General features: G+C 44.0%; 1 protein-coding gene across 7 annotated transcripts in view; it reads left to right on the top strand.

Moving 5' to 3' along the window:
- Positions 1 to 16,474, top strand: part of CNOT4 (CCR4-NOT transcription complex subunit 4) — a 681,024-nt gene that overhangs the window by 624,715 nt on the left and 39,835 nt on the right. The window lies entirely within an intron of this gene.

Here is a 16,474-nt window from a genome sequence, read left to right as displayed (position 1 = left end):
TATTACTATCTTTTTTAAGACACAAGACTTAAGATGACGCAGTTAGACTCTTATAGTAATTTTTCTTTGTTAACACACAAGGATTAAAAAGAAAAATCTGCACTTTAGTAAAGGTATATTTTAGCATATCTCCTGGTTATTTTAAGATGAGCACTCACCTCAGAATTTTCTTTATTTTTGGATTTATTTCATGCCCAAATACATTCCCTCTTGCGACTTTTAGTGCTCTCCTTGTTTGTGTTTTATCTTTTTCAGTCCTCTTTCAGGCTTATATTTTCGACATGTCCACCTATGAGCAACTCGATGGACAAAGATGCATGTAAGGGTAAGCCCATTTCAAAGGTTCCTTCAAAATCTGAGGGCTGCCATTTCACCCAGGCCTGACTAAAGCCACATACCCACCAGGGCTATTCACAACTGAAACATGTCGACCAGACCTCACACCTCAGATGTATGGGACAAGATATTCTTCCTAACAACATCGCTTCTTGTTTTTAACCTTATCTCTATCCCATTTTGTTTTGTCAAAATTAAAACTAGTTTTCCTCTGCGATTGGAGATAATTTTAAATTCACCTCCTACTTCACCACTGCCTCCAAGCAGACAGCGGACCTCCAGGAAACAGAACGTTCCTTCACTTGGAGAATGGGAGACTCCATTGTAGAGGACCCGATAATGATGCTACCCACAAAATCAACCCTAGTGGGTAAAAACATACTGCTTTGAGGTTGAACACTTGAATGAAGTCTTCTACACACTTTCATAAATACTGTTTTATGCCTTGGTTCACTTTCTTTGATTATGTGTAATAAATTGGGAGACTAAGTAAACCCATCTCTTACCTCTTTCTCACCCTTTGATTTGTTTGCATTACTCCAATGCTGCCTCAATTCTAGTATTGACTCTTAGTCCCATCACTGAAAAAATAGGCATCTTGTATTGATGAATGCCCTTTTATGAAACGTGATATCTGCCACACCCTGCCATACCTTTTGTCAAATGGTGTACACATCTAATATTCTTAACCCCTCCAACATTGGACCTTTACATTAATCCATTCTTCAGGTGGTGTTGCTTCAAGAGTTGGACATAATATTCCAGATGAGACGTTTATAGTGATCCAAACATTGGTGGCACTGCCCACTTAATTCTGCCCATTATTACTCTCACTGCATCAGTCAGGGCTAATACCTCTCACTAGGGTTACTGTCTTTTTAAGTCACACAGCAGATCTTCTGGTGTCTTGATGCCAAGATCAAATCTATGGCGGATAACTGCGACAACTGGCATCTCTTCCCATTCTGCTTTGCCCGTCAGGTTTTTTGTGCTCTAATCCTTTGATTGTACCTGTCTGCATATGCACTGTGCTCTTATTTCCTATATCATCCATCATTATTTTCTAAACTAAGGCCCTTTTTTCACTCCTACTATAGTCTGATTTGTATCAGCTGAAAAGGTGCATATTACTTACTTTTATTATAGCCTCTCTTATGCAGGCCCCAAAGGGCACAATATCTGTGGCACCGCAGTAGTTCTTGTTTTTTTTTCCAGATGAATGCCATTCCTAAAAACTTGGACCTGAAAATGTTTTGGCTAGTTCCTCCTCCAGTGTACCAGCCTACTATCCATCTCAAGGTTATTGAACTCCTTTACCAGTCTTCATGTAGAATGGGATATTTTTTGACTCGTTATTTTTCCAGTTTATCAGCCTTCTACCCATCTTAAGATTATTAAACTCCTTTATGAGTCTTACATGTATAATGGGATCTTTTTTGACTAGTTTTTTTCCTAGTAATCTTTCGATTACACGTTTCAACATATACAAATAATTGAGCAGATTGCTCCAGTAGCCATATTTAGCATTACATAAAATGAACTGCAACCATGTGTTCCAACCAATCACTAACCCTGACCGCAAGCTAACAGTCCAGTATGACAAGTATACTTAGCAGGTAATTAAAATAGAAGTGACCATAAAATTGAGGCGCAAGGCAGAAAAATGAATCGATATAGAATTAACAGGGTCCATTGTAAAGCTACATATATATCAACCCGTGTTCTAAATAACGTATCAGCAGTGCAGTATATCCATAAATGAGTCGCTGGGAGTCTATGGAGGTTGATCGTAATTTTTAATGAAAGCCCTAAACTCTTCCGTTAATAAATCCCACGCTTGTGGGATAAAATATATCCTCAGACTGGCTCATTCCTCCCTATGGTGGTTCTATGTATAATGGTATCGTTGCTCTTCTGCTGTATAGGGTGTATTGCATCTGTCCCGCTACCTGGTTCTGTAACCCTCCTTCGAACCCCAGAGTCTTTGGAACTTTCAATGCATCCGTACAATTTGTAGGTTGCTTGCTTTGCTCCTAGCTCATTATCTCCTTTCACCTTATTTTCAAGATATTGTTCTTTGTGCTACTGCTGCCGTATTGTCTGGACTTCGAAATGGTGATGTTTACTCTGCCGGTTTGTGCCTTTTATTTTGGAGCATCATCATAACTTTAGGCCATATATATATGGTGGTCGCCAGTAGACCGTTATAGTTAGGACCTAGATTCCATAGGAAAAGCGTTTTTTCTTTTCCCAATAACATTGGGGCCGGTTGACAAATCTTCGCTAAATTTTTAAAACTTGTTGTCCGCTCCGGTCAGCTCCTATCCTGACAGTTTGGGGGTGATTCACCAAGCGGGGGCCGAGAAAAAATGGGGGTCCCTAAACCTGTTTTCTCCATGTTATTTCCCATAGGAAACATAAGACATGGCCCGAACTGCTGAACGGAATTACACCAAATTTGGCAAAAAGGTAGCCCTTGGTTCAGAAAGAGACCTTTTTGTTAAATGGTGTAAATCCGTTCAGTAGTTGCTTAGTAAATCAAAAGGTAAGTTTATATATATATATATATATATATATATATATATATATATATATATATATCCCCCAAGCGCCGCTTGAAAGAATCGGATGCCGATTGTAGTTCTCCAGCATACCACGAAAGCAGACACGAACCCAAAGTAAGTGCAAGAAGTAGCGTTTATTTCTCGCTAGTCAGCCATAACGCGTTTCACCACAAACGTGGCTTGATCACATGATATATATATATTTCCGAAGCAAATACCCTTCAAAAAGAAAGATCGCCGCACACCACTCCAAAGGTTATTTTACGTTTTATTTCATTAGGGTTTTCCCCACCCTACGCGTTTCGGACAAACAATGTCCCTGTTCACGGTTAACAAACATTTGTCCCTTGTTTGTTTCATTTATTTATACCATAATCACCACCTGGCAGAGTTATGTTGCATTGTGGATTAGGTAGTTCAAACATATTTTACCAATCTCTGGAATCATCCAAAACCTATGTCAGACCTGTGTTTCACATTTTCGAATCAAGTATGGACATGGTTATGTTACATGTGACACAGTTGTTACAAAGGTGTATAATATTGTTGGGCTGAGTGCCCTATAATATTAATTTGAGAATTATATATATATATATATATATACACATACACGCAGTGGTTCTCTTCCAGGGGATACTCATTAATAGTCATAAGCACTGAATTATCTCCGCCCATGAGCGGGAACCCGGAACACATAACAATATACATATATATGTGTAAATATATCAAAAAGTACATTGTACTAAAATAATTATACACATATACATGTATAACAACCATAATATGCAGCCTAACATATACACATAGGCTAATAAAGCCAACCTTACACACGTTCTGAAGCATGAAAATATGCTAAATATAAATGCAATAAACAGGCATGAGCCCAAAAATGCATTTCATAACCATGAAAAACTTTTATTTTCATCAAAGAACCTGTTGTAAACAGTTATTAGCCTAAAAGGCTGCATATGAAAAATTGTCTGTGTACTGAAAATCAGACTGGCACCCTGCCTTTAAGGCCCCAGAGAATCTGCACACTTTGCCTTTAAGGCCTCTAGGAGAACTCTGTTCCCATCATGCACCACAGGTGACAGTTAGGTCAGTTCTTTTTTCCGGCTTGTTCTGTGAGGAACCTGGAACTTGAGCTCTGCTCATTTGTAGTATTTTCTGTCAGAAGTTGGATTTTTCTTGACATTTTTTGACAAATAGTACTTTGGTGGTGTTTATTACCTTTTTTCTGACTAAACTGTTGTGAATTTTTTAGTCAGTATGCCACCTTTATTTTATAAATGTCCTTCCTGTGGGAAGAAAATGGCAAAAACTGATCCACACTCTGTTTGTGTGGTGTGTCTTCCTGATACTCATAATGTGGAAGATTGTTATCATTGCCTCAACCTTTCTAGTAGGACTTTAAAAGAAAGAGAGAAAATGAGGCTTCTGGGCCTTCTGGAGAGAGAGAATCGTGGTGAGAAGAGTTCTAAGGTTTTCTTATCGACTTCTAAGCCACCTTCTCAGCCTAAACGTCGAAGATCAGCGTCTCCAGAAGGTAAAACGAAGAAAAATCGACTCCAGGAAGCTTTTCCTGCGAAAAAGAGGCGTTCGACGTCGAGATCCAGATCGCCGTCAGCATTGTCGGCGTCGAAGAGGACTCCGTCGACGTCGAAGAGGCCGCCGTCGACGTCAAAGACTTCGCCGGTGAGGCAGAATACAGCGTCTCGACCTTCGCCGTCGAGATCTTTATCGACGTCGAGACATCTGGTGTCGATTGCAGTAAGGACGACGTCGGGGGTTCAACGCTCGACGTCGAAAGAGAAGATGCGTTCGACGTCGAAGGATCATGGGTCGACGTCGAAGAGTAAAGTGTCGACGTCGAAGGATCATATGTCGACGTCGAAGAGTAAAGTGTCGACGTCGAAGGAGATTCATACATCGTCGTAGAGGAAGAGATCGACGTCGAGAGGAAGATCGAAGGATTCGACGTCGAGGTCTAAGAAGAGGAGGTCAAAGTCTCCATCGCGACGTAGATCGGCGTCGAAGCATGCTTCGGGCTCGAAGCATGGAATGTCTAGGTCTCCCCCACCTGTGCACAGGTCGGCGTTGAGACTGTCACGATCAGCCTCTCGGACCTCAGTTAGGTCTTTGTCGAGGTCAGACATATGTCCTGAGCCTAGAGTGGTTTCTTCACCGCAGGATCAACAGAAAGATGCGGTGGGACAAGAGACAGTGCATCAGGATTCTTCTATGGTGGCTCAGTCGGGCTCTACTTCAGGCCAGGCAGATGATAGACAATTGGTGCCCAGTCAGCGGACTCCATCTAACTCAGTGGTATCTGAGCACAGTGTAGTCTCCGGAGCTTCCAAGTCTTCAGCAGACCTGAATATTGTGCAGGTGTCACCTGAAGTTTCACCTGAGCGTATAGGTCGGCCTATCAACTTGTCACCGAGATGGCTGGAAAGTCTTCGGCATTGGAAGATGCGTCCATTATTGGGTGACAGAGCTCCGGTTCCTCGGACGGAGCTGCAAAGAAGATCACGTTCGAGATCATTGGAAAGAGAGAAATCTCGATCAAGGAAGCGAAGGAGGCAGCGATCTGCAACTCCTCAAGAGAAGCGTAGGACTCCTGCTCCATCTCCTAAGTCTGTAGAAGGACGGAAATCTTGTTCAAGGGAGCGAAGGAGGCAGCGATCTGCAACTCCTCAAGAGAGGCGTAGAACTCCTTCTCCGTCTTCTAAGTCGTCTTCGTCTTCTACAAGATCTTCATATAGAGACTATTCTCCCACAATATCATCTACTCCTCCGTCCAGAGTGTCTCCAGTGGATGATTTGGGCACATTTAATGATGTGTTATGTCGTGGGGCGAATAAGTTCAAGATCAAGATGGCAGTTCCTCAAATAGCAACGTCAGTCATCTTTGAAACCCTACATCACAAGACGACTGGTAGGCCTCTTCTGCCGTTAGTGCCCGGGTTGATAGAACCAGCGATGAAAACTTTCTTAACTCCGGCCACAGTGGGTTCAGGACCTTCTAGGATTGCAAAGAAGTACAAGGCTCCAGAGGAAGATCCTTTATTTTTGCGTTCTGACCCACCTCCAGATTCTCTTATTGTGGCGGCAGTCAGAAAAGCACATTCGGCAACATCTACCTCTTCTGCTCCTCCAGAGAAGGATAGTAAGAGTATGGATTCCTTGGGGAGACGAATGTGCAACACCTCAGGTTCGGTCATGAGAGTGGACAGTGCGTCAGCCTTATTGGGCCACTATGATCGTCTGCTGTGGGACTCAGTTTCTCGTTTTGCAGAAAAACTCCCTAAGGAGGATCAGAAAGACTTCCTGGAAATAGTGGAAGAAGGAGGATTGGTGGCTAATCAAAGCATTAGTGCAGCTGCTGATGCGGCGGATCTGTCAGCTCATGGTTATGCACATGGTGTTTGTGCTAGACGTACGGCTTGGCTTCGCCTTACGGGTCTAAAACCTGAGGCTCAGAGAAAGATGGTAAATCTACCTTTTAATGGTTCGACTTTGTTTGGATCTCACGCCGATGACGAGATGTCTAAAATGAAAGTGGAGTTAGACACTCTTAAGGCCGTTGGTCTTGAAAAGAAAAAAGAGTTTAAGCGTCGAGGTAATTTTCGTCCCTATGACAAAAGATCTTTTCAGCAGAGGGGCCAACAGACGAATTGGTCCTCGCAAAATCAAGGCCAGAATCAACAGAGATCGCAATTCCAGCAGAGGCGACCTGGACGAGGCAGAGGCAGCGGAAATAGGCAGCAATCATCAGCTACCAAGCAGCCTCAAAAACAATGAATGGAAGCTTCCTCCACAACCGTGTGCCACTCCGGTTGGAGGAAGTATTGTGTGTTATCTGGAAGAGTGGAAACAGATCTCAAAGGACAAATGGGTACTCAATGTCATTCAGAGCGGGTACCTTTTGAAATTCAAGAAGCCACCTCCTGTCATGCGTCCTCTGAAAATGGTACAGTGGAACTTAATGCGCTTACAACAGGAAGCGGATGTCCTTCTGAAGAAGAATGCCATAGAACCAGTGCCTTTTCAACAGAGAGGTCAGGGCCTGTACTCTCGGTTTTTTCTTGTAAAGAAAAAAGGTCCAGTTACCGAGTTCAGACCCATTCTGGACTTGAGGCGTTTGAACAAATTCATTCGGAAGGAAAGGTTTCGAATGCTGGCTCTTCATCAGATTTTCCCTCAATTACACCAGGGGGATTGGATGTGTTCCATAGATCTGAAAGATGCTTATTTTCATGTCCCAGTATCCAGAAAACATCGCAAGTTTCTCAGATTTCAAGTAGGGGCTCATCATTATCAGTACGCAGTGCTCCCCTTTGGCCTGAAATCAGCTCCCAGAACTTTTTCAAAATGTATGGCGGTAGTGGCTGCTTGTCTTCGAAAACAACGGATTTTCATTTATCCGTACTTAGACGACTGGCTTCTGAAGAGTTCATCCCCATCTCTACTGGAAGAACATCTTTCGATATGCCTCCAACTCATGTACAAGTTGGGTCTTCAAGTCAATTACAAAAAGTCCATAATGAACCCCACCCAGAAGATCCACTATCTGGGTACACAACTGGACACGGCAAAAGAAAACGTGTGTCCTTCGGAGGAGAGGTGGTCATCCATCAAGACAAAGTGTGTGTTTCTCCTTCAGTCTGCACGTCCGACAGTTCGGCAAGTGTCCTCTCTTCTGGGATCCATGGCATCGTGCATCTTCATAGTGCCAAACGCACGTTTGCAGATGCGTCCTCTACAGCAGTGTCTAGAAGATCAATGGAAGCAGAGGACGGGATGCTGGGAGGATCAGATTCTTCTCCAACAGTCTGCAAAAGATTCCATTTGATGGTGGATGAAGAAGACACACTTGATGAAGGGAGTTCCTTTTCATCAGGACCCACCAACGCAGACTCTGATCACAGATGCCTCTCTCCAAGGTTGGGGAGCACATATGGGCCCGCTGCAAGTACAAGGGCTATGGTCAGATTTCGAGAAAGGGTATCATATCAATCTACTCGAACTCAGAGCGGTCCATCTTGCTCTCAAGTCCCTGGCTCCATCTCTTCAGACTCGGTCCCTCTTGGTGCAAACAGACAATACAACTACAATGTATTACTTAAACAAGCAGGGGGGTACCAGGTCCAGAACTCTGTCCATAGAAGCTCAGACCATCTGGCACTGGCTACTTGCACGAGACCTGTCCATAACGGCAGTTCACTTGCCAGGGAGCCTCAACACGCAGGCGGACGACCTCAGCAGAGACTTCGTCGAAGCGCACGACTGGGTTCTCAACGAAGAAGTCGCGCACAGCATTTTCCAGGCTTGGGGAACACCAGACATCGATCTGTTCGCAGACGCGGTAAACGCAAAATGCCCCGTCTTCGCGTCCAGGTTCTCCCAGAAAGGATCTCAAGGGAATGCCCTTTTGATAGACTGGTGTCAAAATTTGCTGTACGCCTTCCCGCCGACACCGTTGATTCCAGCAGTGATCAACAGGATGTACAAGACCAAATCCAGAATGATATTGATTTGCCCAGAGTGGCCACGCCAATGGTGGTTCCCAGATCTCCTCCAGTTGTCAATCAGGCCACACAGGAGATTACCTTGTCGCCCGGATCTTCTGTCCAAACAGGAGGGGCGTGTGTTTCATCCCAATCTGCCCTCCCTGCGCCTGGCAGCATGGCTCCTGAAGTCATCCAGTACGGGCATTTACAGTTAAATCCGGAGTGTATGAACATTCTTAAAGAGGCAAAGCGGCCTTCTACAAGACAATCCTACGGATTTAAGTGGAAACGCTTTTTTCTTTGGTGTCAGAGCAAGGGTCTTGACCCTATTCGAGGCCAAGAACAGGTGATCTTGCCTTATCTTCTTTATCTTGCTGAGTCTGGTTTGCAGTTTAATTCTATCAGAGTCCATCTTGCTGCAATAACTGCTTATAGAAAATCGCCAACACAGATATCGTTTTTTCGGATGCCTGTGGTGAAGGATTTTCTAGAGGGATTAAGAAAGGTGTTTCCTCCAGTCAGATCTCCTTCTCCACCTTGGGAGCTTAATGTGGTGTTGACTAAGTTGATGGGCCCACCCTTTGAGCCCATACATAAAGCGTCATTGCAACACTTATCTTGGAAAGTAGCATTCCTGGTGGCTATCACGTCTGCTCGTAGAGTGAGCGAAATTCAGGCTCTGTATTGCAAGGAACCGTACACAGTTTTTCATGCAAACAGAGTGGTGCTCAGGACTCATCCTTCTTTTCTACCTAAGGTGGTGTCGGATTTTCATATTAACCAATCCATAACATTGCCTACTTTCTTTCCAAACCCTTCAAGTCCGGCTGAGCGGGCTTTGCACTCTTTAGATCTAAAAAGGGTTTTGAAGTTTTACTTAGATAAAACCAAGACTATGAGACACACAGACCGTTTGTTTGTGAACTATGGTCCTACGAATACTGGTTTGGCAGCATCCAAGAGATCCATTTCTAGATGGATAGTGTCATGTATCTTACTGGCCTATCAGCTAGCCCACAAGTCTTTATCAGGTAGACCTAGGGCTCATTCTACGAGGGGAAAAGCTTCTACAACAGCTCTCCTCAGGAATGTGGCTATGTCAGAGATATGTAAAGCGGCTACTTGGCGTTCAGTGCATACGTTTACACGCCATTATTGCTTGGATTCTGATGCGCAAACAGATGCTCAAGTGGGACATGCATTATTTAGAATTTTGTTTGCTACTTCTAGTTAAACACTGTGTTGTTTGAAATATAGATATGCGTTTATCTGTTCGCCCGCTTCTAGTGGGTATGAGCTTGCTACTCTATTCAGTGCTTATGACTATTAATGAGTATCCCCTGGAAGAGAAGGATTAGTTACTTACCTGTAATCCTAGTTCTCTTCCAGGGGTATACTCATTAAAGTCATAAGCACCCTCCCGCCTCCCCGGGCGAGCAGTAGCATTGAAGTTTTTTCAATATGTATTATGAAGTTTTTAAGTGCAGATTCCTGCTAAAAGTTTACTGTACCGTACAAAAGAACTGACCTAACTGTCACCTGTGGTGCATGATGGGAACAGAGTTCTCCTAGAGGCCTTAAAGGCAAAGTGTGCAGATTCTCTGGGGCCTTAAAGGCAGGGTGCCAGTCTGATTTTCTGTACACAGACAATTTTTCATATGCAGCCTTTTAGGCTAATAACTGTTTACAACAGGTTCTTTGATGAAAATAAAAGTTTTTCATGGTTATGAAATGCATTTTTGGGCTCATGCCTGTTTATTGCATTTATATTTAGCATATTTTCATGCTTCAGAACGTGTGTAAGGTTGGCTTTATTAGCCTATGTGTATATGTTAGGCTGCATATTATGGTTGTTATACATGTATATGTGTATAATTATTTTAGTACAATGTACTTTTTGATATATTTACACATATATATGTATATTGTTATGTGTTCCGGGTTCCCGCTCATGGGCGGAGATAATTCAGTGCTTATGACTTTAATGAGTATACCCCTGGAAGAGAACTAGGATTACAGGTAAGTAACTAATCCATCCGCACACCCTCCCCGACCACGAGCTTTATTCTAATTGGATGTCAACACTCCAAACTAGGAAGTGTTGGCAGCCATCTTGTCCTCGGTTTCCTTGGCTTGCGCGTGTTCACCACGCCCCGGGGACGGCCACCTCCCCGGGGAAGCCCCCCACCCCCCTCTCCTTGGGGCTTTCTAATAAATAATTAAAATTGAAGCCCGCCACCTCCCGGGGCACTAAAATATACATTTGAGGGTCCTTTACAGAGCCCCGGGGATCACCCCTGCCCCCCCCCTCAGGGGCTGTGCTTTGGATGGGAGGGATGCAGCGCAGCCTCCCTCCTGGAGCCAGTGATGTCCCTGGAGACCGCCAGGCCCGGCTCCTGCACCCGGGACACTGCTGTTTGCTATGGCAGGGCGCGAGCCTCGTGGCTCCCACCCTGCCATAGCAAACTGTGGTTTGGATTTTGGAAGAGGCCCAACGAGAGGCCAGGCCCCGGGGGATTGGGTCCCCGGGGCAAGGAGTGGCCCGGAATGGGGGCCACGCGGCCCCCTCCCCAATAATAATTAAAATAAAATAAAAACACGCAAAGGCCCGCCCCGGGGATGGGGTCCCCGGGGCATAAATGGCCTGAGGAGGGGGGCCACGCAGCCCCCCTCCATAATGATAAAAAAAATGTTGGCCATGCCCCTGGGGTTGTGGTCCCCGGAGCCGGAATTGGCCACGGGAGGGGGACCCACGAGGCCCACTTCCCGTTAATATGCATTTATTTTTTAAATGGGGGTCAGACCCTGGGGATGGGGTTCCCAGGGCCAAAAAAAAGTAAAAAGGGGGGCCACACAGCCCCCCTTCTAAGACAATAAAATTAAAAAAACATACGATTGTGCCGGAGGCCCCGCCCCTTCCCAGCGACACTGCAAATGCGCCCTGTGGCTACGCCCCTTTTTACACCTCTCTAACGCAGTTCTGTGGGGGCTTACTGGAGGTACCTTGTGGGCTAGTTAGACTCCAGGGACCGCTTTAATCCTGAGGGCCCCTGGGGGCCAACTAGCCTACCAGGTACCTCCAGTAAGCGCCACAAATCTGCGTTGCAGAGAGGTGGTCCAGGCCATGCCCCTTTTTACACCTCTCTGCAACGCAGGTCTGTGGTGCTTACTGGAGGTACCTCGTGGGCTAGTTGGACCCCAGGGACCCTCAGGATTTAAGGGGATTTTACCCCCCAACTTAAAACATGCCACGGGGCTCGTTTGCACAGTGGTGAAGGCGGGGTCTGAGGTGATGTGTGCAAACACGGCCCTGTGGTGCATTTTAAGTTGGGGAATTAATTCCCCTTTAATCCGGAGGGCCCCTGGGGGCCAACTAGCCCACCAGGTGCCTCCAGTAGGCGCCACAGGCCTGCGTTGCAGAGAAGTGTTCCAGGCCATGCCCCCTTTTACACCTCTCTGCAACGCAGCTCTGTGGTGTTACTGGAGGTAACTGGTGGGCTAGTTGGACCCCAGGGACCCTCGGGATTTAAGGGGACTTAATCCCCCAATTTACAACCCGCCAGGGGGTGCGTTTGCAGAGTGGTTGAGAAAGGGGGCATGTCCTTGGGGGCCAACTACCCCTCTTGTTACCTCCAGTAAGTCCCGTACAGTGGGATTGCTAAGACTTCTTCGGAGGCCATGGCCCCCTTTCTCAACCACTCTTCAAACGTGCCTCGTGGCAAACTACGGGATGGGGGATGAAGTCCAATTTAGTCCTGAGGGAGTTTGGGGGGCAAGAATCCCTCCTGGTACAGCGGAATATCTGAGCGTTGGTTGGATGCCGAGCACCATTTCTCCACCACTCTGCAAACGCGACTACTAGTTAAAGTAGCAAATTTCTGCACCTCTGAGTTAGAGGTAGTTTTAATCCCCTGCCCTATTATGTACTAGGGCCTTACAGAGGAGGTCATGCTAATCACGGGGATACCCGAACACATAGTGTTCCCTAGTGTATGTAGGTGTTTTCACTGTATTCCAAGTGTCTTTTAGCATAGCACTGGCGCTAGGCCTGGTTAGTCAGTCGGTTACCACCAGTACCCGTCTCAAAAAGTTGTGGGCACAGCATGATTTTGCAACAATGCCTCTCTCTGCACCTCTGTTGATTCTTTCTGCACGTCTTGCTTCTTCCTGCACTTTTCTTTGTCTTTGTGGACTTCTGTTGCTTCTTTCTTCATTTCTTTTGCTTCTTTTTGTGCGTTTTTTCTTTTCTTCACTAGTCCTACCTCTGTAGGTATAGTTAGAAACTATCATTTAAAAAACATTTGAAATTCACTGAAAAAACCATAGGTTTCAGGCACTTTATAGTTAGAAATTAGCATTTAAAAAACCTTAGAAATTCACTGAAAAACAGATAGGTTTTAGTGAAAGTTATAGTTATTCCCCCGTTAGAGTTAGTTCAGCTAACTAGAACTCGTGCCCCCCGTAATGCACTGGTGAGGACGTCATATTACATCACTCATGACCTGGTCAGTGACATCACTCATGACATCATCCATGTGATAATTTGATGCATCTTCTCACACCCTAATATTACCTTTGATACACCCACTCTAAATTACAGGCTGCCATTCTCAAAACTATACACTCCAACAGCTACATACCCACTCACTGATTCTTAGGTTTACACACACATCCATTCACTCACCCGTACAGTCATTCATACTCATTCAGTACAGGACTATCGTATGCACTCATACACCTATATAGACACTCACACACCGCCACTCATCCATAGAGGTACTCACACACCTAGTCAGTCATGCAAATAATGAATCACACTGCCATTTACTCACCTATACAGTTATACACACACCAGCTCAATTACTCATACAAATACTAGCACATTCATACTCTCTTATACAATCACTGTTACAAGCACACACTCATCCATACAGCCACTCTCATAATAACACACTCTCACTTATAGCCATTTATATACTCCAACACACATATATACTGCCTTTCACATATGTAGTTACTCACACATGTACCACTGAGATATACATTCACTTACTAACACACCCATACACACACAACCACCCATACAGTCCATCACAGAGGCACTCTTGAAACCATGCACCCAGTGAATCACCTTCTCACACATCTATGCACAGTCACACACCCCACACCACACACACGCACACACACGCGCACACATACGCGCACACATACGCACACGCACGCACACGCACGCAAGCGCACACACGCACGCACACACACACACACACACACACACACACACACACACACACACGCACTCAGGCACCCATACAGATACTCAGACAACCAATCAGTAACCCATATAGACACTCATGTAGCTATTCACAAACTCATGTAGCCGCTTACACACCAACAGACAGACGGATACAGACATTCACACGCATGCATTCAGTAAGATACTTTTAATCACTCCCTTATAGTCAGTCACTCACCTACTAAATCATCCATTCAGACACCTTTACACCCACTCAGTGTTCAATACGCCTTTCCCTATATATATATATATATATATATATATATATATATATATATATATATATATATATATATATATATTAAACCTATTTAAACTTTACAGAAACAGTCACTGGATGATGTCATCAGTAATGTAATTTGAGATGTAATCAGCGATGTCACTGACCTTGTCATGAGTGATGTAATATGTGACGTCATCAGCAGTGCATTGCGGGGGCGCGAGTTATAGTTAGCTGAACTAACTATAACGGGGGAATTTCTCTGGTTTTGTACGAGTGAAATGTTGAACTTAACTATATCTTTCCTTAAAACCTATGGGTTTTTCAGTGAATGAATATATATATACATAGTTTCTTTTTACTTGCATGGAATAGTTGAAGATTTTACAAAATGCATCTTACTTTCTTTTTCATATTGTTCTATTGCATTCTCACTAGAGGTCTCTTATAAAGAACCAACCATCTTGGCAATGGTGAAATCACGAAACTTTGAAGCCTTGTGGTTTGTCTCGACTCCACCAGTTTGTAGCTGCAAATAATTTGTGTCATGGTTGCTAGACCACTAGGCATTGCCAACACCTGATATATTGCCTCATGGGCTACCACTCACGAGGAGAACTGTGTGTTGGTAGTAATCGCGGGAGACTGACCCTCTCCGCTTCCAGGATTGATCAAATAAACACTTGTTTGAAAGGAGAGGAGCAAGGGAACCAAGACGGATATTTTATCGCTACTAGTGATGTTGAAGTAGGACATTTGCTAAGGTATTGTGGCGACACACAAAAGCATCAATCTACTAAGATTTTCACTTTGAGAGACTAAAGCACTTCGCCTGGAATGGTACTTACCGAGATTATGCATTATGGGACTGAGATGCTAGTGATTTCTCTATGATTAAAGCTATGCAGCTGAAACACATCAGATGACTAAGTGTTGCCGCCCACAGGCACAATAAATGCTCTCTTCAACTCTACCGGTGCCTTGGCCATGTTTTCATTATGCTGGTTGCAATTTTGCGGGATGCTTCGTGCCCGTGTTCTGCCTGAGGCTGCCCTGCTGGGTCATGGGCTCCCGCTCACGAAGAGAACTGTGTTTTTATTTATTTATATATATATATATATATCTATATATCACGCTCGAGTTTGTACCACAAACGGCGGGGCACTCGTGGTGGGTGCTGCTAACACAGTGGTACACCGTGTAACATGTATCGCTCAAAATCTCCTCCCCAGCCGGGAAAGAAAAAGCAGCACTCACCGGGTGTTTGTCAGTCTTCCAAAATATTTAATAGTCCTTACAGACGCGTTTCGGGTCCAGCCCTTTCTCAATGTGTCAACACGAGTGATGTACACGGACTCATTTTTAAAATGAGACAATGTAATTAAGCCGTGGTAAAGTGCATGTTATCGTTCAATTTAACCATTTATGTATTTGCCCTTGCAGGAATACTCTAATATGGGACATGTGTTTGGAATTGTAATGCCAGAATACGGATAATTGCATATTCATGATTGTAACATGTACTGTTTATTTCAACAAGCCGATTCACGGCTTAATTACATTGTCTCATTATGAGTATAAAACCATACATTGGGGCAGCCGATCCACGGCGTCCAGTGTACAAATTGTAAATATTGATGAGTTATTATGGTTTATAGTTTCTATTGTTAACTATGAATTGTATCTATTTGGTTATGTTCGATTTGCACATTCCAATATGGCGCTCATGAAAATTTCATGAGCAGTCCTACCTCTCTTTCTCTGTAAACTTTCACGCTGCATTTTAAAAATGAGTCCGTGTACAACACTCGTTTTGACACATTGAGAAAGGGCTGGACCCGAAACGCGTCTGTAAGGACTATTAAATATTTTGGAAGACTGACAAACACCCCGTGAGTGCTGCTTTTTCTTTCCCGACTGGGGAGGAGATTTTGAGCGATGTATATATATCCATATATATATATATATATATATATATATATATATATATATATATATATATATATATATATATATATATATATATATATATATATATATATATATATATTTTTTGTTTTCTTTTTACTTACATGGAATAGTTGAAGATTTTACAACTGCATCTTATTTTTTTTCTTTTTCATATTGTTCTATTGCATTCTCACTAGAGGCCTCTTATAAAGAACCAACTATCTTGGCAACGGTGAAATCACGAAACTTTGAAGCCTTGTGGTTTGTGCCATGGTTGCTAGACCACTAGGCATTGCCAACTCCTGATATATTGCCTCTCCGCTTCTTTTAACTCCTATCTGCAGTACCTACCCATTGGTTGATAATTTAGGAGTTGCTTTGCCTGTATGGTTATCCATCTCCCACCTCAGGGAAGGTACACTAAACAATAATGCAAATTGTGAATGTGCTCCGTTTCATTACTTAGAACAGAGAACCTCTGCATTCATTAAAGAACATCTTGTCGCTTTACCTTTTGAGAAACATGCTGGCAGTGCAGCTTGTCCAAAATGCTACAACTTTGATGAGAAGAGGGTCTCAGCCCTGAGACCTATTCATC

Source organism: Lissotriton helveticus, chromosome 1_1, assembly GCF_964261635.1.
Source record: "Lissotriton helveticus chromosome 1_1, aLisHel1.1, whole genome shotgun sequence".
Lineage (NCBI taxonomy): Eukaryota > Metazoa > Chordata > Amphibia > Caudata > Salamandridae > Lissotriton > Lissotriton helveticus.
Note: the sequence above shows the minus strand (reverse complement) of the source record. Positions and strands in the feature narration are given on the sequence as shown.